Source organism: Globicephala melas, chromosome 17 (genome assembly GCF_963455315.2).
Source record: "Globicephala melas chromosome 17, mGloMel1.2, whole genome shotgun sequence".
Lineage (NCBI taxonomy): Eukaryota > Metazoa > Chordata > Mammalia > Artiodactyla > Delphinidae > Globicephala > Globicephala melas.
In genome coordinates this window covers 45,480,403-45,507,653 of record NC_083330.1, presented here as the reverse complement: position 1 = coordinate 45,507,653, position 27,251 = coordinate 45,480,403, and the positions used below count along the sequence as shown (strand labels likewise).

The 27,251-nt window shown below is 44.2% G+C and overlaps 1 protein-coding gene across 6 annotated transcripts in view; it reads left to right on the top strand.

Moving 5' to 3' along the window:
- The first annotated feature begins 271 nt into the window (after positions 1 to 271).
- The window catches only part of NCALD (neurocalcin delta), a 431,469-nt gene continuing 404,489 nt past the window's right edge, over positions 272 to 27,251 (top strand). For 2 of the 6 annotated variants that reach the window (XM_060287229.1, XM_030863028.2), the window contains exon 1: positions 709 to 780. The gene's annotated coding sequence lies outside the window, so the exon portion shown is untranslated. Of the gene's footprint in view, positions 623 to 708; positions 781 to 894; positions 1,111 to 27,251 lie in introns of those variants that run through there. The other 4 variants (XM_060287230.2, XM_060287228.2, XM_070043993.1 and 1 more) reach the window with 4 other exon arrangements.

Genomic DNA, 27,251 nt, shown 5'->3' with positions numbered 1-27,251 from the left:
AAGTTACAGTAGCTTTTTGAGAGGTCCTGAGTGGCCAACGCAGCAGGACAGGAACATGTGATGGCAGTCACTTGATAAATATTGGTTGAATAAATTGTCAAGACATTTGCCTCTTATCATCTCCAGTGGAGATGGAAGATTTGGTGACATTCTGCGGTGGGCTACAGGAGGTGGGGGAAACGAGGGGGGAAGAGATCCCTTAGATGTCCTTCTTCCCAGCTTTTTGCTAAGCTCTGGTAAAGAAAACACTGATGAGGCAAAGCAGCCCGTCCCTCCTTGCGGGCTCGTCCTTCCAAGACTCCCTTGAACTTCACTGCTGCGTAGCAGGGACCCCAGGGTCTCCCAATCGAAGCCTGGAAGAAGGTGCTCTACGTTGAATCTGACCTTCCCACGACCCTAAACAAATGGCACCGCTTAGAAAGCAGCAGTGTAGACTGCCTAGAAGCCTGGCGGTGGGCTAGGACTAGCGTGTATAACGGGGATAATAAGCCTAGCGGCTGCACCAGCACAACATCGGGGTGTCCACTGCACCTGCAAACCGCGCGCGCGCCTCAGCTTGGCCCTCTGCACCCCAGCCGTCCGCCCACCCAGGAGAGGCTGCCTGCGGGGCCGCAGTGGGGAGGTGGGTCGGCGGCCGCGAGGGGGGGAGGCGGCGAGCCAGGCTGGGGAGGGGGGCGCGGCGGGCGGCGGTGCTGTCCCGGGGGAGGCGGGCGGAGGGAAGGCGCCGCCGCCGCCGCCGCCTCAGGCGCGGCGGCACAGACGCTGGGAGCGGCCGAGGCGGTGAGTCGCAGCGCCTTCCGTCCGCTTCTCCGGAGCGAGAGCGTAGTCGGAGTTGCAGCCTGGCGGGTGTGCGGGGGTGGTGGCACCGGGAGCGGCTGCTAGGGGGACCGGCGCGCTCGGGGCGCGGCGGGCGCAGGGGTGGGCGCGAGGAGCGCGCGGTCCCGGAGACCTGGTCCCCGCAGCCCTTCCCGGCTGCAGCTCATCCTGTCAATTCCTCCGTCCTTCCTTCAGTGCCTCTGAGGGAAAATAAAACAAAACCAAAGACCCTGAAGATGGTGGCAGAAAAAGAGAGCAACTTTGCAGAGGGACGCGCAGAGGCGCACAGGGCAGGCAGGTTGGGGCCGCGCTGGGTCGGAAGGGGACGTGCTGGGTCGGAAGGGGACGTGCTGGGTCGGAAGGGGGCGTTGGTGCGCCTGGTGGCCCGGGACACCGGAAGCATCCCTCCCGGGGTCGGGGGAGGAGGTGGGGGTCGAGGGCACTCGCGGGTTCCCGGGCCTCAGAGTCGGCCCTCAGAGGCCGCAGGAGTAACTTGCGAGGGGTGGGCGCGTGGGGAGGGGGCTTTGGGAACCACCAACAGGCGCCAGTGGAACGCAGACGAGGAAGTGGTCTGCATTTTGGACTCAGGACTTGAAAGATTTGGGTCTCTTGCCCTCGGGAACTCGGGAAGGGGTGTGCTGGGGAGATGTGTTTGAGTGTTTTTCAGTGCATACCGATTTATTTTTAGCTCCCAGAGAAGCAGGATGTGCAAAGTGGGTTGGATCAGCCCGGGAGGGGCAGGAGGTCTCCTTGTCCGCAGGAAATAACACAAGTTTCTTGCTGCAGATGCTTGCTTTAACTCTCATGCCTGGAGAAAGAAGCCATTTGGCTCTCTGAAGGTCTCCCCGCCAGGGCCACTTTCTTCCTGCGGGTCTGAGGCTGCTGGCCAGGCGAACGTGCTTCTGTTAAGCGCTGGCCCCAAATAATGGTACACGTTCTGCTCTCTAGGGCAACTAGTGGGAAACACAGAGGTAGGGCTGCCAGGGTCTTGCTTGCTGAGAAGGATACCACACAGGCTTGCTCCAAGTTTTCCCAGTTCTGACTGATTTGAAAATAATAGACCTAAGCCTCTGGATTACCAAGAGCAGACTTTGCTGTCGGGGTTTCTCAGACCTGACTGGCAGTGCTTGTGAGGTTTTTCACTCCAAATGCGCCTGCAAGGACTGCAAAGGAGAAAGGGGTGGTGGGGTGATGGGGAGAGTGTGGGTGTATGGGGAATGCTGGTTGAGGGCTAAATATAGACTTGGGGATGGGGCTTCTTTCAGAAGTGGAGGCTCAAGAAGCTGAAATCCAAATGTTCAGGTACCCAAGCCAGGCCCCTGGAGATTGCCCTGGAGTCTCCCCCATTTCAACCACTCAGCGCCCATCTCGAATATCCACTCTCTGTGGGTGTGCTTAGGAGAGTGGGCTGTGAGGAGAGTGGACTCTGCAGCCAGACTGCTGGATGTGACTTCTGGTTGGGACACAAATAGCTCTCAGACCTTGGGCTCCTTAATCTCTCTGGGTTTCCTGATCTGTGGTTGACAATAGGTACCAAACTTATCTCAGGCTTGTTGTGAAGATAAAGTGAATTAATACACAAAAAGCACTTCACACAGTGCTTTGTCATTAGAAAGTGCTGCATAAATGTGAGCTCTTATTTTTGTTGTTGTTGATGTCTTCCCCCTTCTCTCATTTCCTGCTGTCACTGATTTAGTTCATAACCTCATCACTTCTTGCCTGAATTGCTCCAGTTGCCTTCACACTGGGCTCCTTGCTCCAAATCAGGACTCTCTTGCTCCAGTGGGTTCTCCAAACTGCAACTAGAATGCTTGTTTTGAAAATAAAAATCTAAGTCAGTCATTCGGCTTAGTTCCCTCAGAGGCTTTCTGTGGCTTTCAGGATAGAGTTTGGAATCCAAGGCCTTCATGACCCTACCCTGGTCTCCTTGCCAGCTTCATCTCCAAACTCCCTCCGCCCCCAAACCCCATGTGTAGCCTTTACTCAGGCCACTGAGTCTCAGCACCTGCCATCCTCCCATCCTTCCTTGTCTGGTCAACCCCTATGCATTCTTCCCTGCTCTGCTGCAGTGACACTGCCTTCCAGCAGACCTCCTGGTACTCATCACCGCCACAGCTGACTGAGCTGCCCTTGCTTCATGCTGGAATGTTACCCTGCACCTACCCCTCCTATCACTCTGCATTATCATCTGCAATTGTCTTTCCTACCTGCAAGTGCCTTGAGAGGTGGATTGGGATTATAAGTAATTGTTTATTGGATGAATGAATGAACATCAGTCAAGCAAAGTTCATTCCTTTCCACTAAAACCAGAAACAAGGAAAATAATAAAGAGGAGGACCAAACCAACTTTTATACATACTACTCTGCAATTAAAAAAAAAAGCTTTGGGAAATAAGGAATAAATAAGGAATCAAAGGTTGGCCAAAAGACATGTGGCACAGTCTCTTGGAACAATTTCAGAGGTGTTTTTTTAATTGTAAGGAGTTAGACTAACAATGGAGAAATGTAGTGATTTGAACTCTTGCTTTCCTCACATTGGCTGTGGGGAATGAGTGTGTTCGGCTGTCTGAGGGGCTGTGCGGTGAAATTGCTTCTGGAAGTAGAAGTGAAGGTCAGCACGTGCATGGGCTTTGTAGCTCTTCCTTGGATTGTAGCTTCCCCCAGAGTGTGGGTGTCAGCTTGCCCTGGGATTGGCGTGATAAGAACAGAAACTCTCCTGTCATCAAAGCTCCTCTGTACTTTTCAGGCAATTCAGTGTGTTCTGTGTGTGCACTTCTGACTGAGGTGGCATTTCGAAGTGCTCCAGTACTGAGCTCCCAGGAGTCCTGCAGAGGGAGATAAGATGGTGCCTGGATCTCTGGGACAGCCCCAGAGTCTGATTTCAAGGCTCCAGAGCAGGGGGTTTGGTAAGCTGAAAGATCAAAAAATGCTTTTTAACATTTTTAAGGGGCTGAAAACACAACAAATCAAAACACAAAGAAGAATATATATTAGAGACCATGCCTAAAATACTTACTACACTGTACTTTACATAAAAACTGCCAACTGCTGTTCTGGAGCTAAGACAATTGGTTTCATTTTGCCTGTCATCTTTGACTGATTTGATTGGTAGTGGCTGCCTGGAGAGCTGGGTTGAAGAGGAATCCAAGGCTGGGTCCAGGCTCAGTAGGAACGAGTGCTGTGGTCAATTAGTGATGTCTGTCAGGGTTTGGGATTAGGCAATAATGACAGCCAGGCTTGGTCCTCACCGTCCCTCTGTCTCTATCACCATGATAGAATACCCCAGCATTCCTGAGTTCTACACTAGTCTAGGGCTTGGGCTTGGTTGCGGGTTTCATCCCTGAGCCATAGGCTAAGAAGTAGGAGCAAGGGTGTTTCTCCAGCACAACATTGTTATACTGTCACCAGGAGATTGGCCAATAGATTTTGGATTACAAAGCAATAGATGTCCACTATAGTAATGTCAGCATTCCCACTTAACAGATGACAGGCTTAGGGGCAGTCAATAACTTGTCCGTGGACACATGGCTAGCAAACAAAGGAGTTCTGATTTAAAACCCACAATTTATGCAATTAGTAGGATTGTTTGTCAAAAGAACAATTTAAAGTGAGTTTAGCGTGAGGTTCTACTCTTTTCATTTCTGAAAATATAGGTAACTAACTTCAAGAAATGTTAAGTACTGACTGGCTAGAAGACTTGGGAAAAAAAGAACATAGACTTCTTTGGCTAGATTTTTACTCACTTATTCAACCAATATTTTTGAGGATGTGCTCAACATTTTGTTAAGTTCTAGGGATTTGGATGAGTATGATCTAGTCCCTTGTCTTGAAGGAATTTGTATTCCAGCTTGAAAGTGCAAGACATAATTAGGGAACAGATTGCTGGAATGAGGGGTTTATGGGGGAAGTGCAGGAGCTGAGCACCCTTGATGGAGACAGTGACCTTCCAGTTTGTGTATCCCCAGTGCGGTGCTTTGTGTAATAGGTGAGCAATTAATATTTCTTAAATACGTTTAAAAATTGTGGTTAAATATATATAGCATAAAGTTTACCATTTTAACCATTTTTAAGTGTGCTGTTTTGTGGCATTAAGTACGTTCACGTTGTTGTGCAACCGTCACCACCATCTATCTTCAGAACTTTTTCAATTTCCCAAACTGAAACTCCATACCCATTATACAAAAACTTTTAATTTCCTCGTGCCCACTAGACCCTGGCCACCACCATTCATTCTACTTTCTGTTTCTACGGATTTGACTACTCTGGGTACCTCATATAAGTGGAATCATACAATATTTGTCCTTATGTGACTAGCTTATTTCACTTAGCGTAATGTCTTCAAGGTTTATTCATATTGTAGCACGCGTCAGAATTTCCTTTCTTCTTAAAGCTAATATTCCATTGTATGCATATACCACATTTGTTTATCCGTTTATCTGTCGATGGACACCTGGGTTGCTTCTACTTTTTGGCTTTTTTTTTTTTTTTTTTTCTTTTTTCGGTACGCGGGCCTCTCACCGCTGCGGCCTCTTCCGTTGCGGAGCACAGGCTCCGGACGCGCAGGCTCAGCGGCCATGACTCACGGGCCTAGCCGCTCCGCGGCATGTGGGATTTTCTCAAACCGGGGCACGAACCCGCGTCCTCTGCATTGGCAGGCGGACTCTCAACCACTGCGCCACCAGGGAAGCCCAGTTATACTCTTTTGAGTGTGTTGTGTGCCTCCCTGTAGGACCGTGGCTGATAAACCTTTCATAGGGTTTATGCTCACAGCGGCATCACTCAAAATAGCCCGAAGGGATTCCCTGGTGGCGCAGTGGTTGAGAGTCCGCCTGCCGAGGCAGGGGACACGGGTTAGTGCCCCGGTCCGGGAAGATCCCACATGCCGCGGAGAGGCTGGGCCCGTGAGCCATGGCCGCTGAGCCTGCGCGTCCGGAGCCTGTGCTCCGCAACGGGAGAGGCCGCAGCAGTGAGAGGCCCGTGTACCACACACACACACACAAAAAGGGTACAACTGAAGAAAGTTTAATGAAAAGACTATACTAGTTCTCGCTTATCGTCAGTTTTGCTTTCTAAGGTTTCATTTACCATGGTCCGAAAATAAGTGGAAGATCTGGAAATAAACAATTCAAATCGTGCGCCATTTTGAGTAGTGATGAAATCTCGCGTTAGTTTGCTCCGCCCCGCCCAAGACGGAATCGTCTTTTTGTCCAGCGTATCCTGCCCGTTAGTCACTTAGTAGATCCACATCCGTGGTATTTTAGTTCTTGTATTCAAGTTATCCTTATTTTACTTAATAACGGCCCAGAAGCGCAAGGGTAGTGATGCTGGGAATTCTCATATGCCAAAGAGAAGCTGTAAAGTGCTTACTTTAAGTGAAAAGGTGAAAGCTCTCAACGAGGGAAGAAAACAAAGCCTTATGCTGAGGTTGCTGAGATTTACGGTAAGAACGAATCCTCTATCCGTGAAATTGTGAAGAAGGAAAAAGAAATATGTGCTGTGCTAGTTTTGCTATCATATCTCAAACTGCAAAAGTTACAGCCCCTGACCTGGGCCCTGCGACCCTCACGGACGGTGTCCCTGTTGGGCTCCAAGAAGGCGTGAGTCCCCCTTGAAATGCTGTGCAAAATTTGTGCATGGGTGCATTTTTTTCTGAAGAAAAAAAAAAAGTTACGGCCCCAGTGAATGATAAATGCTTAGTTAAGATGGAAAAGGCGTTACATTTGTACAATTAAGATATTTTGAGAGAGGGAAAGAGACCACATTCACATAACTTTTATTACAGTATATTGCTATAACTGTTCAATTTTGTTATTGTTGTTAATCTCTAACTGTGTCTAACTTATTAATTAAGCTTTACCATAGCTACATATGTATAGGAAAAATCATAGTATATATAGGGTTCAGCACTATCTGTGGTTTCAGGCATCCACTGGGGGGCTGGGAATGTGTTCCCCATGGATAATGGGGGACTACCATATTCATAAAGTTGTGGGCAAATTAAGGGAAGTCACCCACACTGGCTAGATGAGTGTGCAGTCCTGAAAGGGTGACATGAAAGAGCAGTTTCTGGAATTGCCCTTCAGTAGAAGAATACAGCTACTGCCTAGGTATGGTCTGGCCGGGAGGCACCAGGTGAGTAAGTCCCCAGCCACTCTTTTCTCCCCCCCTCTAATCTGCTGGTGTCTTCCAATTGGCCAAATCAACCAGAAGCCAGAGGGCAAGAAATGCAGGGACTACCTTTTTTTCTATAGAAGTCAGCCTCCCAGGGCTGAGAGCAGGGTGGGGAAGGGAGGAGGTTGGATCTGGAGGGCAAAGCAGAGAGAATCCGGCAAGAGAGAGCCTTACGATTATCCTTTACAGGTAAGAGAACTAAAGCATCAAGAGGCTGAGTGACCTACCCTAGGTCAGTAGCTAGTAAGTTGTGGAGCTGGGATTTGAACCCAGGAACATTTCTTCTGTACATCTAGTTGGATCTGGAATGTTAGGTTTTTCAGAAACCTGTGTGTTTTGATTCTTTGGTAGTAACCTGATTTGTGCAAACTTAGCTAGGCTGTCAAAATTTAGAGTGAGTGACTGCTCAGAAATCACCCCCCCCCCTTTTCTCTAAATAACAGTGTGTATTTTTTTTTAAAATATTTTTTGGCTGCGTCGGGTCTTAGTTGTGGCACGCGGGATCTTTCATTGTGGTGCACGGGCTCTTTGTTCGTTGCTGTGAGTACCCGGGCTTCTGTAGTTGTAGCACGTGGGCTCCAGAGCACATGGACTCTGTAGTTGCGGCACATGGGCTCTCTAGTTGTGTCGTGCGGGCTTAGTTGCCCTGCGGCATCCCCTGCATTGCAAGATGGATTCTTAACCACTGGACCACCAGGGAAGTCCCAACAACAGGCATTTTTTAAATATGTTTCATAGCTGATTGGTTATGTTTCAATAAAAAAATCTTTTTTGTATAGTTGATGATATGTCCGTGAAACACACGTGAGAAAGCTGTAAGTTTGTTTTGTTTTTAGTTCAAAGTTTCAAAAGAGTTTATAGCGTAACCTGGCTGCTTAAACATTAATGAGACTTGGCCACCTTGGAAGGAGAAGAGTGTTGAGGACAAAGGAGATGGTAGTTCCCTCCCTGCTATTCTGGCTGGGGGGAATGCACAGGGCGGGGTCTAGTGTGTGGGAGGTGGAGCTCATTTCCCCTGAGGCATGACATGAGGGGCTCTGTAGCCAGAAGAAGCTCTGTGGGAGCCTGATTATTATGGTCTCCAAATACATGTAGTACTGCATTGCGGAAAAGACCTATTCTGGGGCCAGAACTAGGCTCACTGTGAAAGCAGAAGGGCTGCTTTGGAAGGCCTCATATTTTCCATTCCCTGAGAGGTGAAGCTGAGGCCACAGGTGAGAGATGTGGCTGAGGGCTTGTATTCGTTTCCTGTGGCCTCTACAACAAATACCACAAACTGGGTGGCTGAAAATAACAGAAATTTATTTTCTCACGATTTTGGAGGCCAGAAGTCTGAAATCAAGTTAACAGCAGGGCCAGGCTTTTTCCAGAGGCTCTGGAGGAGAATTCTTTGCTTGCTTCTCCTAGTTTCTGGTGGCTATCAGCATTTCTGGGCTTGAGGCTGCATCACTCCCACTCCTGCCTCCTCCTCTCCTCTGTGTGTACCTTATAAGGACAACTGTCATTGGATTTAGGGCTCACCTGGATAATAATTCTAGATAATTTTCCCCCCAGTTTTATTGAGAAAGGCTGACATACATCGCTATAAGTTTAAGGTGTACAGCATGATGTTTTGATTTACATGTAGTGTGAAATGATTACCACAAAGGTTCAGCTAACATCCATCGTCTCATATTTATACAATAAACAGAGAAGAAACACAAAAAGAAAAAAAAATGTTTCCTCTTGTGATGAGAACTCTTAGGATTTATTCTCTTAACATCTTTCCCATACATCACACAGCAGTGTTAACTATAACATCATATTGTACATTCCGTCCCTACTGCTTATGTATCTTATAACTGAAGTTTGTACCTTTTGACCATCTTCCTCCAATTCCTTCTTCTCCTGTCCTCTGCCTCTGGTAACAAGAAGTCTGATCTCTTTTTCTATGAGTTTGGTGGGGTTCTTAAAATTTGTTTGTTTTTAGATTCCACATATAAGTGATATATAATGCTTGTCTTTCTCTGTCTGACTTATTTCATTTAGCATGATGCCTTCAGGGTCCATCCATGTTGTTACTAATGGTAGGATTTTCTCATTGTTTTATGGCTGAATAACATTCCACTGTGTATATATACCACAGCTTTATCCATTCATCATCAGTGGACACTTAGGTTGTTCCTATGTCTTGGCTATTGTAAATAATGCTGCTATGAACATGGGGTTGCAGATATCTTTTTGAGTTAGTGTTTTCATTTCCTTTGTATATATTCCCAGAAATGAAATTGCTGGACCATATGGTAGTTCTATTTTTAATTTTTTGAGGATCTTCCATACTGTTTTTCATAGTGGCTGTACCAATTTACAATCCCACCAACAGTGCACAGGGGTTTCCTTTTCTTCACATCCACACTGGCATTTGTGATCTCTTGTCTTTCTAACAATGATCATTCTAACAGTGGTGAGGTGCTATCTCGTTGTGGTTTTAAGTTGCATTTTACAGGATGGTCTTATTTCAAGATCCTCAACTTAATTATATCTGCAAAGACCCTTTGTTCAAATAAGATCATATTTGCCTGTTCCTGGGTTTAGGATGCAGACATATCTTTTTTGGGGCCACCATTCAACCCACAACAGAGCTCATGAGTGTACACCGCAGTCCTTGATCCTGTGATTCTGTCATGATGCCCATAGATTTGATTTACCACCTGGGCTATAGGTTCCTTGATAGAGTATAGGTCTTGTACATGCTTTTGATTTGATCTATTGAAATTTTATTTTAACTTTAAATGACAAACAAACAAAATTCTTAGAATCTGCCATCCCTTATTTCTGAAATGAAGGGGTGAGTGAAAAAGGCTGTCAAAAACCAGTTCGGTCTCTGCCTTGCTGGAAGTTTTCTGTGCTTTGCTTTGTCCCGTGCTTGGAGGAAATGAATGGGAGAAGGGCAGTCACTGCTCCTGTTCTGGCTTCTCACCTGGGGTTGCTAGATGCTTTTAAAACTGTAATTACTCAGAGGAAGGCTAAAGATGTTAGAGTCTTTCAGGAAAATGAAGCAGAAGCAGTAAAGTCTCAAGTTTTAGTCCTTCAGAAAGCATTGGCTTAGAAATATGGTTTGTAAATGTTACCAGCCTATCAACAAGGCTTTTATGCGTGTGTTTTCAATAATGAGTCCCAAACTGGGGCCTGTGTACATCAGGCACACAAGACAAGGTCAAGGGTAGCTTTGGCAATTACCTGGCTAATTTGATGGCTGCAACTCATCAAGTGGAATATATCAAGAGAGTCCACCCCAGGGTGTAAATTATTCTGTTTGTCTGTGTTGATCACATTAACTGGGTAAGAGCCAACATCCATTCCCTCTGTGCTATGGAGAGGCAGTTGTAATTAAGGTCCATTTCTCTCCAGGGGCCAGCTAATTTTGGTTTCTCAGCCACTTTGCAGTTTGACTTCAAAAGGGAAAGAGGAAAGAAAAAAAAAAGGTAAAATGTCCCTTCACTTTATTATGTTATATATTCTGCTATAACATTGTTACTCTGGTTAATATTAACTTTGGGTCTGTTTGCTTTGAATAGTATACGTGGCATACTGTGATGCTTAGAAAATTTAGTCTCACCAGCTGAAGAAAACGGTTTGCCTTGCACAAGACTGGCTACATAATTTAGGAGGCCCAGTGCAAAATGAAAATGTGAGGCCCCTGTTAAAAAAGTTATTAAGAATTTCAAGATGGTGTCAGTGAGCATTAGATCAAGCAGGAAGCCCTTCTGAACATAGTGCCTTGTGTAACTGCACAGGTCACTTGCCCATGAAGCTGGCCTTGGAGTCACATAGATGCTGAGGATGGCGTCTTCTGACTTACTGGCATCTTCTTGACCCCCAAAGAGCGACTAGGCCAGTTTCCTGTGCTGCAGTTGAAGCACACTCTTCTGTAGGGACAAGGACAGCGAGCAGGCTGGCCATCTCTTGTTGTGTCCTCCGTGTCTCTTTCCTCCCTTATCCACGTGGCTCTGTGCCCTGAGAGGCTGATCTCTACCATCAGCATCAATGTCCATCTTTGTCTTCTGATTTCTAGTGTAATTCAGCCTATGGTGGGTCCAGCCATTGTTGGGAGGGTGGGAGGAGAGTGAGGTAGGGTAGTTATTTCCTCCGTGCCCTCCTGCTGGGTTGGATGTTGCAGGCTGGCTTGTCTGTTGCCCGAAGGCCACAGCTCCATCCAGGCATCCTCTGCCTGCAGCCATCCTCTCTGCATTCCTTTAGCCACTCCTTCCCCTCTAGCCCTCAGGCCTAGGGTGGTAATGCTCCCTGATGTTGTGAGCGGAGCCTTCACTGCTTTCCTAAACCCCTCATTGCCGTCTTCTCACTAGCCTCGATCCTCAGTAGGATCACAGAGACCTCTGGGGCTTGCCTGGGCCCTAACAGATCTGGCAACCCTCTGCCAGAGCTTGACCACAGCTTGCACTGCTACAGAGCTGAAAGAGCAGCTGATGGCTCTGCTAACGCGTGACTGCTGCACCAACTCCTGGAGAAGCTGGCAGTCAGGAAGCAGTGTGTCCACACCGCAGTGGTGGAGAACGTGTGCTTGGAGTTGGGCATTTGAATTCTCCGGCATGACTTTGGGTGAGTCATCTCATCTGCAAAATGAGCATAATGATAGTTCGTCGCTTCTGGGGTTGTTTTGAGCATGAACTGACGTCATGTGGGCATCATGCTTGGCACAGTGCCTGCTATGCAGTAAGTGCTTGTAAAGCCTGGTGGCATTTGCCATTAGTTCTCTGTAGTGCCCCACTTGAGGGGATACACTGTCTACTTTGTCTCTGATCTGAACCAAGGCACTTACAGCCTAGAGTACACCAATGATTATCAGGTTTTCATTATTTCACTGTCGTTTTGGGTGTTATTTTTGTCTATTCAACGAGATTGTAGTGTTTTGGAGATCAGAGATTCTATCTTCAGAATTGTCTTGGTGCTAATCTAAGTTCCCAACCTAGTAGCTAGCACATCATTAAGCGGATAAGAAATATGTCTTGGCTAAATATAGTGACCACATAATTTATTGTTCACACCAGGACACTTTTGAGTGTGAAGGAGGAGAGCTTTTTAATGATTATAACAAAACAACAGGCACAAACACGGATGTCCTAGGCAATCCAGGTGAAGAGCGACATATGGTCCCCCTAGTTAAGTGGGACTTAAGATAGTTTTCCAAATGTGTTTTAAAGTTTGCCAGGCTACCCTTTTTTGTATTAGTCTGCCTTTGTTTTATTAGATAAAAACTTGAGATTTCAACAACATAGAAAAAATATGTTTAACACTCCTAGCAGATTCTTGACCCAAATTTGAGGCAATAGGTCAGGGTTTCTTATACAAATGGAGACCTACTTTTATACCTTATTACCCTTCTTTATACTGGGCACCTGCTTACAAAACTTTCTCCTGTACCTACCTTTCCCCCACTATTTAGTCTCCTAGTTTTCGTCCTTTTCTTGCAATAGTGATCATTTATGTTCAGAAGATGGCAAAATAGATTCATATACATATATTTTTCCAAACATCTCTGTCTTTGTATTTCTGGTTGCCTAGGTGACATTTCCAAGAGAATGTGTGCAAATCTGCTATTATTAAAGTGGAGATAACATGGCATCTATTTTTAGGCCCTTCTATACCTTTCTTTTTCCCCACCAGACCGGGTAATTGGTTTATTTTTTCTGTTTTCATTATTGGAAGGCCATGTATAGCTTCCTTCCTCTAGTTCTAATTTGAGGATTGAGTAACTTTTTGAAAATTGACATAATAATTCAGTAACTTCTTCATTCAGCATTACTATTGATCGTCTCTTTTTAATTTAATTTAATTTATTTATTTTTGGCTGCGTTGGGTCTTTGTTGCTGCGCGCGGGCTTTCTCTAGTTGCGGCGAGCAGGGGCTACTCTTCATTGCGGTGCGTGGGTTTCTCATTGCAGTGGCTTCTCTTGTTGCCGAGCACGGGCTCTGGGCGCGTGGGCTTCAGTAGTTGGGGCTCATGGGCTCTAGAGCGCAGGCTCAGTAGTTGAGACACATGGGCTTAGCTGCTCCATGGCATGTGGGATCTTCCCGGACCAGGGCTCGAATCCGTGTCCCCTGCATTGGCAGGCGGATTCTTAACCATTGCGCCACCAGGAAAGTCCCTGATGATCTCTTTGATTAGTGGATACCAGTTGTTTTTCCTAAATGTTGTCCAAGCCAAGCTTGGGCGTGGATTTTTTTTTTTGCGGTACGCGGGCCTCTCACTGTTGTGGCCTCTCCCGTCGCGGAGCACAGGCTCCGGACGCGCAGGTCCAGCGGCCATGGCTCACGGGCCCAGCCGCTCCACGGCACGTGGGATCCTCCCAGACCGGGGCACGAACCCGCGTCCCCTGCATCGGCAGGTGGACTCTCAACCACTGCATCACCAGGGAAGCCTGAGCGTGGATAATTTCGGTAGGAGGAAAAAGGGGTGCAGAGGCAATCTGTAGATCCAGAGTGGAAAGAGCACATCTCCTCTGGAGCTGGATTAACCTGGCTTCAGTCTTAGTGCTGCTGCTTAGTAGCTGTGTGAGCTCCTGGAACTTGCATCTTCAGGTGACATGTGGACAATACATGGACCTGCTTCATGGGGCTGCTGTGAAGGTTGAGAAGGTTAGGTGGGCACGAGGTGCAGCATCTCACATAGAGAACTCCTGCTGCTGCTGGAGCTGCTCTTTAATATCCAAGGTACAATTGTACCACCTTCATTTCATACAAGAAGTTGCCAATACTTGAATTTACTGAAGAGATAAATTCGAGGGATCATTTTCTTTGCTACAATTTTTTTGTTTTAATAAGCTTTTCAGAGAATTTCTTTCAATGGTGAACACACCACTGGGTGTACTTTTAGTAGTTTTGAAATTAAAAATCTCTAATTTACCCCACACTTTTAGGAACATAACTGTAGTATTGTTACCCATAATTCAAAGGCAGCCAGTGTTAATAATTGGGTTTTTACATAATTTACCATTTATGTAATGATATATATGATATATATCTCTGTAGTGCTATGTAAGGGATTTTGAATGTTTATCTCATTGTTGTATGCACTTGAAGGGGAAATATTTAGCCTAATTCAGTATTAGGGTCCGGAATACTGCCCATAGGGATCCGAGATTATTAATTTGGATTTTATGGCAAGGTTGCGAGGAGGGATGGACTTTAATCTGTTGTTATTTAGAATTGTTTAATATTGGAGTGTTAACGTGGCTGGGGTTCCTTTGGTTCTCACTCTTTTGCATTGTCATTTTATTTTAATAAATAGATTTATCATTTATCACTCAGATTTATCAGATTTGGCGAATGAGGCAGATGGCTGCATCATTGCCCTGGAGTTTGTCTTGCTGCCCTTGAAGATAGAGGAAGGGGGGAGGAAGCGATGTACAGACAGACAGAAAGACACACACACACACACACACACACACACACACACACACATTTTCTTTAGGCTTGTGACCTAAAATTTCTAATAGGATATTTAAAGTAAGAGCTCTTTGATGGAATTTTGCTCTGTGACTGGTCGGAAGGGGAGGATCGGGATGTGGGAAGTCTGTGATGTTGAGTTCCCACCACCTCACCCTTTGGAAGACATGACAGCCTTTTCCATGTGAGACCAAAAGGCAAGCAGTGAGAATCAGAAGTCAATTCTGGCCTCTGAAGTTTCTTGGGAAAGCAACAGGAAGACTGTGCCTTCTATTTTTCTAATCCAGACACTTAAAGAATATGTTCCCCAGAGCTTGGGTGCCGTTTCCTTCATACCCTAATCCTCACCATTATAAAAGTAAGGCATTATCATGAAATAAAATGTGAACATTATGGAAAACTAGAAAGAAAAAATAATCCAGATATTCAAAGGCAAACAAGGTTAATATTTGGAACATTTCATTATTTTTATGAGAGATTTTTTTCTTAGCTACATAGTTATATTTATATATAATTTAAAAATTATTTTTCATTTAACTGTACTGCAAGCTGTAATATTGTGATATAATAAGAAATATATATTTGGTCTTTGCCCCCAGTTGCTGGCACAGAGCTCCTAAAACCCTTGGAGTTTCTAGTGATAGGGATAAGAGGAGCATCTTCTGTTATTCATAATGTGCCCTTTTCAGCCATATCTGAATTTATGCTAATTAAGTGACTCTTGTAAGATAGAGGGTTGGAATTTTTAGTCCCTCCCCCCCACTCCGTCTCCCCCAATCTTCCAGGGAGGGAAGAGGGGCTGGGGATTGAATTCAGTCACCAAAGGCCAATGATTTAATCAACACATGCCTACATAATGGAACTGTCATAAAAATCCTAAGTAATAGGGTTTGGAGACCTTCCAGGTTGCCAAACACATCAAAGTGCTGGGAGGGTGGCACGCTTGGAGAGAGCATGGAAGCTCTATGCCCCTTCCCCCATACCTGGCTGTATGCATCTCTTCCAACTGGCCTTCCTGAGTTGTATCTTTCTGTAACAGTTTGATACTCTACTAAGTAAACTATTTTCTTGAGTTCTATGAGCTGTTCTAGCAAATTATTGAACCTGAGGAGGGGGTCTCAGGAACCCCCAATCTGTAGCTGATTGGTCAGAAGTACAGGTGACAACCTAGGACTTGGAACTGGTGTCTGAAGTGGACAGCAGTCTTGTGGGACTGAGCCCTTAACCTGAGGGGTCTGCATTAACGCCAGGTAGTTAGTAGTAAGAATGGAGTTATAGGACACCCAGTTGGTGCCCAGAGAGTTAGAGAATTGGTTGGTGTGGAAAAAACCCTTGTGCATTGGTGTCAGAAGTGAAGGATTGAGAGTAAAAGAAATGGAAGTTTTTACTTTAAAGGACTTTTCCATTTTATTTTATATTCTTTGTAGATAATATGTAATTGGGCATAAACGAATCCATTGACTGGATATACCTCAGGTTACTTAGTCATTCCATGATTGGTCATTTGATAACAGATCTAAATAATTTTTTTGCTATTATCATTTTTGTACAGTAACTTTTACTTTATGCAAGATTATATCCTAGGATATATTTCTAGTGGATTTAATAGATTGACGTTTTGAACATTTAAAAAGGTAAAAGATGTCCTAGCACTCTTTATTGAATGGTGTTTTTTATTTTTTTAACTTTCCATAAAGCAAGTGTCTTTTCTTACTTGTGCATTTTTTTCCCAACTTAAAACAGTGGTATTATAATCAGAAGGGTCTTTTCTAAGGGAAAGAAGATTTTGCATTTACGTGGTAGTTCCACTGAGAGTAACTTGGTCCCCTTGGATCCTAGATCTTTGCCTTGTAACTTGACCATCACGATGCTGCTCGTGAGTGTAGTCTGAGCAGCCCCTAATGATTTCTCCTCCATCTCTGCTGCATTGCCCTGAGGTGTAGGGCCACAAATATAATCTTGTGTTACAGATGAAGAAGCCAAGCAAATCTCAAAGACTCATTCAGGGTTATTCCTGTTTTCCAGTCTGGTGGTTGATTCTTTTATATTATTCTATCTCTTGTTTTGCTCTTCCTTCTGATTTCCTTTTAAAGTGATAAATTTATCTTTGAAACTTCAGGTCTAGTTTGATCACCATGTAGGGAACCTGAGGAAGGTCACAATGATAGTTTTGCTTAGAAATGAGGGCTCTTCCAGGACCATAATTATTATTAATATTATTTTTGAAAAAAACATTTGTTGCATGTCTACTCTGTCCAAGGCAATATGCCAGATGTTGTGGGAAATACAAGGTGAATAAAACACTCTTCCTTTCCTCAATGGATTTACACTCATTTCTTTAGCATTGTTTTAGTTACTTTTATTAAGTTGCATTCTCTACTAAAGGGTATCAATATTTTGTGTTGCGCTTGCTCCACAGTCTGGAAACCCCAGGGGGTGATGTTTTTTTCTATCCAGCAAGTCTTGTGAGTCGAGTGCATTGGATGTTGTACCCTAGTCAAAGCACTACTGTGAGGTACTTTAAAACACTTGAGGACTTGACTGATGCATATTTTATCAGCTAAGATGGGCCTGGAGATCTGCAGCATCTGTGTTACACTTTTCCGTCCCAGCTTCTCTTCCTTTGGGCACTTAGGTTACTCATTTGGTCAACCAGGATCTAAAAATAAAGCTAGAAACTTTGAGAGGTTTTTTTTTTCCCCCTTGGCTGATTGATGTGTGTTTTTGTGTCTCCCAAACTGTGCTGTGTTACTATTTACTTTTACATTATGTATAGCACTTAGCAACCAACAGTGGAAATGAAAGTTAAGAGCACAGGCAGTCCTGACTGAGCTGGAGGAACTGGCCAGCTGAAGCCTTAGAGAATTCTCCTTCCCTTCCGCATTCCTGCACTCTGTGGCCCTGGGGTCTGCCTTGCCAGCCTCAAGTTCCTGCTTTTGCCTTCTCTACTGGTGGCCAAGTGAGGACCACAAGGAGGGACAGGAAGGACCCCTCCTGCCCCTACCCTAACCCCTCTCGGTTCCCTTGTCTGGTCACCGTGGGTGAGGCGAGTCTCTTCACCCCAGGAAGGCAGGCCTTGGCCATCACTGACATCTTGGCACTGGTGACAGTGCTGTAGGGTCAGAAGCACTGTGTCTTATTTGGAGTTCTGAATGCATTTCCAAAAAGGAAGGTACGAGTTGTGTCTGGAGTGTGCAGGGCCCATAGGACAAAATTCTCTGATTCTTAAGGAAATCTGAGGTGAGGATGGCTCTTTTAGAGTGACATAAGTCAGTGCTTAGAACATTGTTCTTGGGGGAGAATACTTTCTAGATTCTAAGAATTCCAGGTTAGGAAGAAACTTAGAACATGATCAGCCTGTAAGTTGAGGGACTGGCTTTAAGGTCAAAAAGTGGCTTATCCCGGCATGGGAGTGGCCCCTTGCTTGAAACATTGGAGTGTGTTAGCCCTTCTCTCCCCCAGCCCTCTTCTGTAGCTGTCAGAATATATTAGTCTTCCAATTTTTAGAGTAGTAATTGCACTAAAAAACTTACATCCTGATTCTACCAAAATGAGGCAGGGAGAAAGACCTCGGGAATATAGATTTAATTCCTTGATTATTGCCTTTTCGCAAAGAATACAAAACCAAATACACCAGGGCCTTTGGGGAAGGCCCTTATTTTTTTCCTAAAGAAATAAAATTTCTGTTCCTTTCTCAGGACTCCTGTATGCTTCTCATTCGTTTTTTTTTTTTTTTTTTTCCCTCTCACGGTACGCGGGCCTCTCACTGTTGTGGCCTCTCCCGTTGCGGAGCACAGGCTCCGGACGCGCAGGCTCAGCGGCCATGGCTCACGGGCCCAGCTGCTCCGCGGCATGTGGGATCTTCCCGGACCGGGGCACGAACCCGTGTCCCCTGCATCAGCAGGCGGACTCTCAACCACTGCACCACCAGGGAAGCCCAGCTTCTCATTCTTAATACATTTTGGAGAACAGATTTGAAGAATATTTCTGTGAATCTTTTTTTCCGGGGAAATAGAGAATTTTTGTTTTCTAAAGAGGTTCTTTGAAATGTGTTTTTTTTTATCACCTTTCTGTAGCAAAATCCATTTTGTTTTTTTAAAGGCTGGAAAGCATAGATCAGCAGTTCGGAATGATTAAACAATACTTACTTGGAAAGGAACAAAATCTGTCCAGTTGCTTGTGTAATTTTCACAGAAGGGACAAAACAGTTACAGAGTAAAACCCCCCAGCCTGTAGGTGAATTTTTTTTCCGACCTCAGAAGGGGTGGGCCCACTCGGAACAGGAAGTAATCACAGGCCAGCGGTTTGAGTAATGAGAGAAGGCTCTGGATTTGGCTTAGCTGTTTTCTTCATCCTGAAAGCCAGGGCAGTCTACAGACACTCTCCTACTTCTTCAGCATTGGTATCTTTTCCTGGCACACGCAGTGTACATGGGCACCTGCCTGACAAGAACAAGGAGCCACAGGAATAGCTAGAGCTGTAGAATGCATTGGAAGAGGAGGCTAAGCTTCGAGCAGTTGCAGACGGAGGAAGAGGAGTCTGGGAAGTTGGCATATCAGCCCTGGTACATGGAATGACCTGGTCCCGAGGGGTCAGCGTGGGACCCAAGAGGAGCAGGGCACATTACAGGATAAAGACAGGGACGGGGTGTCCACTTTCACGTGCTACCCATGGCTCAGGTTTTCCCGTTAAAGAGGATTTTTCCCTGTAGTTATATCCATAGGCTGACAGTACTGTATGTATTGTTTAAGACTATATTTTTGTTTAAGTTAATCACTTAATAAATTGTTGCATTAGTTTGGGCCCTCTCAGTGGCCAAGGACTAGGATGTCACTCAAATGAGTTTAAGTACAAGGAGCTCATTGTAACAATGACTACTTCTATTGTTACGTTGTTCTGAGTATATTGTCACATGGACTCTTCTGTCCTACTCCAGGTAGAGTGTTATTAACCCCACTCTACTGAGGAGGAGCAGCCTTAGAGAATGTGTCCTAAGCATGTGGGTGGTCAGTGGGAATCCGGACTCACACCCAGGTGGTCACTTGGGAGCCGTAGTCTCTAACCACTCTACTGCGCTGCCCCTTCAAAGGATTCTGAGCCTGTTTTGGTCTCATGGAGCCCAAAACAAAGGACTTTAAAATTAGGAATGGAGTCATTACCTTTCTCAGAGGTCATGTGGTCTCGCTCAGTGGGCCCCTCCCTTTTTCTCTCCTGCCTTCTTCTGTTGCTTCATTTTACATATGGTCCCTGAATGGCCAGCCCATAAGGCTGCAGCCTGGGACCTCAGTATCTTCTGGCTCAAACTTGTAACTGAGAGTGTCCTGTTGGTCTAGTTCATTGAGCCAGGCTACACAGCCATTAGAGCCTGGCTAGGAAAAAGATTAGCTGCCTTTGGGTTGGCTGTTCATCCCAGCTCCTTTGGTGGTTGCCTCATGCACGGACTTCTCCAGCACCATTCTCCCAAGCAGGGGATTGTGGGCAAGACTTAGGAAGTTGTTCAGAGCAGGAAATTAACATCTGGTATAAGCTCATATTATACTTTAATACTTTTAAAGTTAAATAACACATTTGCTATCTTTATAAAGTCTCAAGTATCTATATCTGTTAAGACTCTTCAGGTTGTGAATGATAGAAACTGAATTTCAAGGAACTTAGAAAAATATCAAATTTAATTGGCTCTTTTTTTGTTGTTTTTTGAAGATGGCTACCCCAAATTTATTAAAGATAACTCTCCTAGAATTGAAAATAAAATAGATGCAACATATGACTAACCTGGCAAGTTTTTCTATTCTAGAAGTACTGTTTTTAAAAACTTTTAAGGTTGACTGTCATCTAAATAAATCATTAATTGGTTCTTGTAACTGCGTAGGCAGAAGCTTGGCTGGATCCAGATCTTAAACAATAACCTCGGAAATCAGACTCTTGCCATCGCTTGGCTCTGCATTCATCTGAATTGGTTTCATCCTCAGGCAGGCCCTCCCTTCATGACCTCAAGACACCACTGGAAGCTCCAGGCTTATCTGTTAGCCGAGCTGCCCCGTGGAGAGCTTCTCTTTCTCAGTAGTACCAGCAGAATTCCCAGGTTTGATTCTCATTGCTCTGGATTGCCAGCCTCTCAACCAAACATGGCAGCCAGGCTGCTTGGTCAAGCCTGGGTCACTGCCCACCCCTGGAGAGGGGTTAAACCACCTCTTTATTAAAACACATGGACAGGGTATAGGGGAGTATAGTCTCCAGAGACAATTGGGATGTTAGTACCTGAAGAAATGGGAATGGATGCTGTCCAGACAAAAATAACCCATGTCCACTTTGGAACATTTTCAGGTATATCATAAATAACTGGATATCCATAATCAAGATTTTGGGGCTCAGGGTAAGCAGTCTGGGTCACTGACTTTATCTTTTTTGTATGTGACAAATCCAAAGACGTATGAAGTCCAGAATGTTTGGAAAGGCCTAGATCACCTATGTTTTTTTAGTCATTAGTCCTGAAAAATGATGCTATTAAACCAAACAAAGTTGTTATTAAGACTTGCATCTTTTGGGAGATTGGGATTGACATATATACACTAATATGTATAAAATAGATAACTAATAAGAACCTGCTGTATAAAAAATAAATAAAATTAAATTAAAAAAAAGACTTGCATCTTTTTGAGAAAACCAATAGCAGGGTGGTCTTGTCTCCATTTTTTTGATTAAGTAGGAGGATGAGACTTTAAGGGCTCTTGTTAGGTGCCCTCTATGTAAAGTCCAAGCTGTTCTAGCATTGAAATGACTTTGGTGAATTACATAAAGCCTTCGTGTAAACCTTTAGCTGTGCCTAGGATTTAAGACCCAGTTTATTGAGGTAATGATTAAATTGTCCTGTCTATATATCCATGATCTTAAAACCCACTGGGAAATAATTGCTTGGTTTTTAACTATCTCATAAATCAGGAACTTCAAGGCCAGGGGAGGTTAAATTAGTAAGTCCCCATGCTAACAGATACAGGTTGAATCTATGTAACCTCGAGTCTTGAGTAGTTTGTGTGTTGTGTGTGTGTGTATATAGATATAACTTTGTGCTGACAGAATTGCCATATCTCTTGCTTACTGTACCTACTGCAGTGGTCCCAGATATCCACTGGAACAAATGATCAGCTGCTTTTAACTATTAAAGTTTCACAGATAGTTGCCTTAATTTCTTGTACTTATTTAAAATTTTAGGGAATTCTCTGGCAGTCCAGTGGTTGTGACACTGCACTTCCACTGCCTGCAGGTTCAATCCCTGGTCAGGGAGCTAAGCTCATGCAAGCTGAAAGTTGTGGCCCCCCCCCCAAAAAAAAAGTATATTAATGGGGTTAAAAAAGTTCCGTGATATGCCAAAATGTGTTTCTTCTCTCTTGACTTTAATTTAGTAGTGCAACTATTACTTGGTTTCATACTGGTTTGAAGTTCTCAATTGCAAACAATAGTGCCCACTCTGGCTAGTTTATACAGAAAGAGAGTTTTTAAAAGGATATTAAGGAGCTCACAGAATTTCTGGGAGGACCAGGGTCAGACTTGGAGGCCATGCAGCCAGGAACACTACACAAATTACAACACTGGTGGCTCCAGTAGAGACCTTGGTGTGGCTACCACAGAGCACAGGTCCCTCTGCTGATACCATCAAGTGAGTCCTTATGTGGGGACCCCATTGCTGTTGCTTCTGCAGGCTGGGCGTCTCTCTGCCATGCTCCACACATCTCCACCACAGTGAATCCCGTGTGGTGACTCCTTCTGTACGCCTGCTCTCTTCTGAGAAGAATCTTTGCATGGTTGCTGCTGATCGGTGGAACCCAGGTCACTTGCCTGTAAAGTAAGCTGGGGATTCAAATTCCTGACTTCTCTGGAAGATATGGACTCAGAAGGTAGGAAGTTTCTCAAATGTGGGAGGAGTATTCGAAAAAATGCTGTTTGGCCACAAAATATGACAAATTACTACACTTACCTCTGTATACCTTATTGTTCTAAAATAGTGACTGACATCTAACAGTAGGGCTGTTTCCTACTGAGTACAATTTGAATGAACGCAGGAAGGAACCCCCTGGCCTAATGCCATATAGGAGTTTCATTACTTTTCATTGAATGTAAACCTCCCACCACCCACCTCTTTACTGCCCTTGGTTGCCTCATCAGTATCAGCTAAATCAGTCTCCATCCGTTCCCTGCATGAAGGCAGGAAACTGGTCTAAAAAACCAAAAATGAGTCATCTGATGCTCAGAGAAGGTAACCCACCTGCCGAAAGTCACACAGCCTGTAAGTGATTAAAACCCAGGTCTGCTCCAGAGTCTGCTTTTCTACACACTGTGCAGTACTGCCTTTGGAGCCAGGTATGCTCTCTGACTTGAGGGTTTTCCTTGTCAGTAGTATGTGATAGAGAGACGGCTGGACTTCTGATGAGCCCTCAACACAGTCCTTCTGCCTCCTACAAAGATGAATTATGCAGTGTTGGTGAGGGAATTGGAATTTACTTGTGTCTCTGCCACAGCTAAGCCCCTGATATAACCAGGAAATGAATATTATTAGTTGCAAATGGAAGCTTTATTCAGTGGAACTTCCAATAACATGGTTTGCTTTACAATATAATTCATTATTAGATGAATTGTGTCCCCTCCGCCTCCCCCAAATTCATGTACTGAAGCCCTCATTTCCAGTGTGATGATATTTAAACAGGTCCATTAGGGATGTAGTTAAGGTTAAATAAATGTGGGGCTCTAATCTGAGAGGGCTGGTGTCCTTTTAAGAAAAAGAAGAGATACAAGAGCTATTTCTTTCTCTGCATGCACAGACAAAAGGCCACAGTGAGAAGGTGATTGTTTGTAAGCTAGGAAGAATGCCTCACCAGAAACCAGTTCTACTGAAAAGTTGATCTCGGACTTATAGCCTCTAGAACTGTGAGATAATAAATAACTGTTGTTTAAGTCACCAGAGTGTGGGATTCTGTTACAGCAGCCTGAGCAGATGACTATGGATCCATTTGCCTTAAATCCCAAATAGGAAGGTAAGGATGGTAGTTACATATGCAGCAAAAGCTAGAGGAGCAATGGGGCCTGGAGGAGGGTGAGAACACAGATCATCAGGGGTCATTAAAGGCTGCATCAGAGGCAGTGCCATGTGAAATGGGCATTGAAGGAGTTGGAGTGCCTTGCAGGCAGGGTAGCTTCGTGGTTAGGAGTATGGGCTCTGGGGTCTGACTTCCTGCATTTGAATCCTTGTGCTGGCTTGCTGGCTGTGAGACTGTGGGCAAGTTACTTAACCCTTCTGAGCCTTCCTTTTTTTTTTAACATCTTTATTAGAGTATACTTGCTTTACAGTGGTGTTTTAGTTTCTGCTTTATAACAGAGTGAATCAGCTATACATATACATATATCCCCATATACCCTCCATCTTGCGTCCCCCTCCCACCGTCCCTATCCCCCCTCTCTAGGTGGTCACAAAGCACCAAGCTGGTCTCCCTGTGCTATGAGGCTGCTTCCCACTAGCTATCTGTTTTACATTTGGTAGTGTGTATATGTCTATGCCACTCTCTCACTTCATCCCATCTTCCCATTCCCCCTCCCCGTGTCCTCAAGTCCATTCTCTCCGTCTGCGTCTTTATTCCTGTCCTGCCCCTAGGTTCTTCAGAACCTTTTTTTTTTTGATTCCATATATATGTGTTAGCATACAGTATTTATTTTTCTGTTTCTGACTTATTTCACTCTGTATGACAGTCTATAGGTCCATCCACCTCACTACAAATAACTCAATTTCGTTTCTTTTTATGGCTGAGTAATATTCCATTGTATATATGTGCCATATCTTCTTTATCCATTCATCTGTCAGTGGACACTTAGGTTGCTTCCGTATCCTGGCTGTTGTAAATAGAGCTGCAATGAACATTGTGGTACATGACTTTTGAATTATGGTTTGCTCAGGGTATATGCCCAGTAGTGGGATTGCTGGGTCGTATGGTAGTTCTATGTTTAGTTTTTTTTTTTTTTTGCGGTACGTGGGCCTCTCACTGTTGTGGCCTCTCCTGTCGCAGAGCACAGGCTCAGGACATGCGGGCTCAGCGGCCATGGCTCACGGGCCCAGCCGCTCCGCGGCATGTGGAATCTTCCCGGGCCGGGGCAGGAACCCGTGTCCCCTGCATCGGCAGGCAGACTCTCAACCACTGCACCAGCAGGGAAGCCCTCCATTATATATTCTTGCCTTCTTTATCAAAGATAAGATGACCATATGTGCGTGGGTTTATCTCTGGGCTTTCTATCCAGTTCCATTGGTCTATATTTCTGTTTTTGTGCCAGTACCATACTGTCTTGATTGCTGTAGCTTTGTAGTATAGTCTGAAGTCTGGGAGCCTGATTCCTCCAGCTCCGTTTTTCTTTCTCAAGATTGCTTTGGCTATTCAGGGTCTTTTGTGTTTCCATACAAATTGTGAAAATTTTTGTTCTAGTTCTGTGAAAAGTGCCATTGGTAGTTTGATAGGGATTGCACTGAATCTGTAGATTGCTTTGAGTAGTACAGTCATTTCCACATTGTTGATTCTTCCCATCCAAGAGCATGATATATCTCTCCATCTATTTGTATCATCTTTAATTTCTTTCATCAGTGTCTTATAATTTTCTGCATACAGGTCTTTTGTCTCCTTAGGTAGGTTTATTCCTAGGTATTTTATTCTTTTTGTTGCCATGGTAAATGGGAGTGTTTCCTTAATTTCTCTTGCAGACTTTTCACCGTTAGTGTATAGGAATGCAAGAGATTTCTGTACATTAATTTTGTATCTTGCTACTTTACCAAATTCATTGATTAGCTCTAGTAGTTTTCTGGTAGCATCTTTAGGACTCTCTCTATATAGTATCATGTCATCAGCAAACAGTGACAGCCTTACTTCTTCTTTTCTGGTTTGGATTCCTTTTATTTCTTTTTCTGCTCTGATTGCCGTGGCTAAAATTTCCAAAACTATGTTGAATAATAGTGGTGAGAGTGGGCAACCTTGTCTTGTTCCTGATCTTAGTGGAAATGGTTTCAGTTTTTCACCATTGAGGATGATGTTGGCTGTCAGTTTGTCATATGCCTTTATTATGTTGAGGTAAGTTCCCTCTGTGCGTACTTTTTGGAGGTTTTTTTTTTTTATCATAAATGGGTGTTGAATTTTGTCAAAAGCTTGTCTGCATCTATTGAGATGATCATATGGTTTTTCTCCTTCAATTTGTTAATATGTTTATCACATTGATTGATTTGTTTATATTGAAGAATCCTTGCATTACTGGGATAAAGCCCACTTCATCATAGTGTATGATCCTTTTTTTTTTTTTTTGCGGTACGCGGGCCTCTCACTGTTGTGACCTCTCCCGTTGCGGAGCACAGGCTCCGGACGCGCAGGCTCAGCGGCCATGGCTCATGCGCCTAGCCGCCCAGCAGCATGTGGGATCTTCCCAGACCGGGGCACGAACCCTTGTCCCCTGCATCGGCAGGTGGACTCTTAACCACTGCGCCACCAGGGAAGCCCTGTATGATCCTTTTAATGTGCTGTTGGATTCTGTTTGCTAGTATTTTGTTGAGGATTTTTGTATCTATGTTCATCAGTGATATTGGCCTATAGTTTTCTTTCTTTCTTACATCTTTGTCTGGTTTTGGTATCAGGGTGATGGTGGCCTCATAGAATCAGTTTGGGAATGTGCCTCCCTCTGCTATATTTTGGAAGAGTTTGAGAAGGATAGGTGTTAGCTCTTCTCTAAATGTTTGATAGAATTAGCCTGTGAAGCCGTCTGGTCTTGGGCTTTTGTTTGTTAGAAGATTTTTAATGACAGTCTCAATTTCAGTGCTTTTGATTGGTCTGCTTATATTTTCAGAGTCCAGAGTGCTAACCATTACACTATGGAAGCTGTTTATATTTTCTATTTCTTGTTCAGTTCCAGAAGATTGTGCTTTTCTATGAATTTGTCCATTTCTTCCAGGTTGTCCATTTTATTGGCATAGAGTTGCTTGCAGTAATCTCTCATGATCCTTTGTATTTCTGCAGTGTCAGTTGTTTCTTCTCCTTTTTCATTTCTAATTCTATTAATTTGAGTCTTCTCCCTTTTTTTCTTGATGAGTCTGGCTAATGGTTTATCAATTTTGTTTATCTTCTCAAAGAACCAGCTTTTAGTTTTATTTATCTTTGCTTCTGTTTCCTGCATTTCTTTTTCATTTATTTCTGATCTGATCTTTAGGATTTCTTTCCTTCTGCTAACTTCGGGGTTCTTTTGTTCTTCTTTCTCTAATTGCTTTAGGTGTAAGGTTAGGTTGTTTATTTGACATGTTTCTTGTTTCTTGAGGTAGGATTGTATTGCTATCAACTACCCTGTTAGAACTGCTTTTGCTGCATCCCATAGGTTTTGGGTCGTCGTGTTTTCATTTTCAGTTGTTTCTAGGTGTTTTTTTTGATTTCCTCTTTGATTTCTTCAGTGATCTCTTGGTTATTAGGTAGTATATTGTTTAGCCTCCATGTGTTTGTATGTTTTACAGATTTTTTTCCTGGAATTGATATCTAGTCTGATAGCATTGTGATCGGAAAAGATACTTGATATGATTTCAATTTTCATAAATTTACCAAGACTTGATTTGTGTCCCAAGATATGATCTGTCCTGGAAAATGTTCCAGGAGCACTTGTGAAGAAAGTGTATTCTGTTGTTTTGGGATGGAATGTCCTATAAATATCAATTAAGTCCATCTTCTCTAATATGTCATTTAAAGCTTGTGTTTCCTTATTTATTTTCATTTTGGGTGATCTGTCCATTGGTGAAAGTGGGGTGTTAAAGTCCCCCACCAG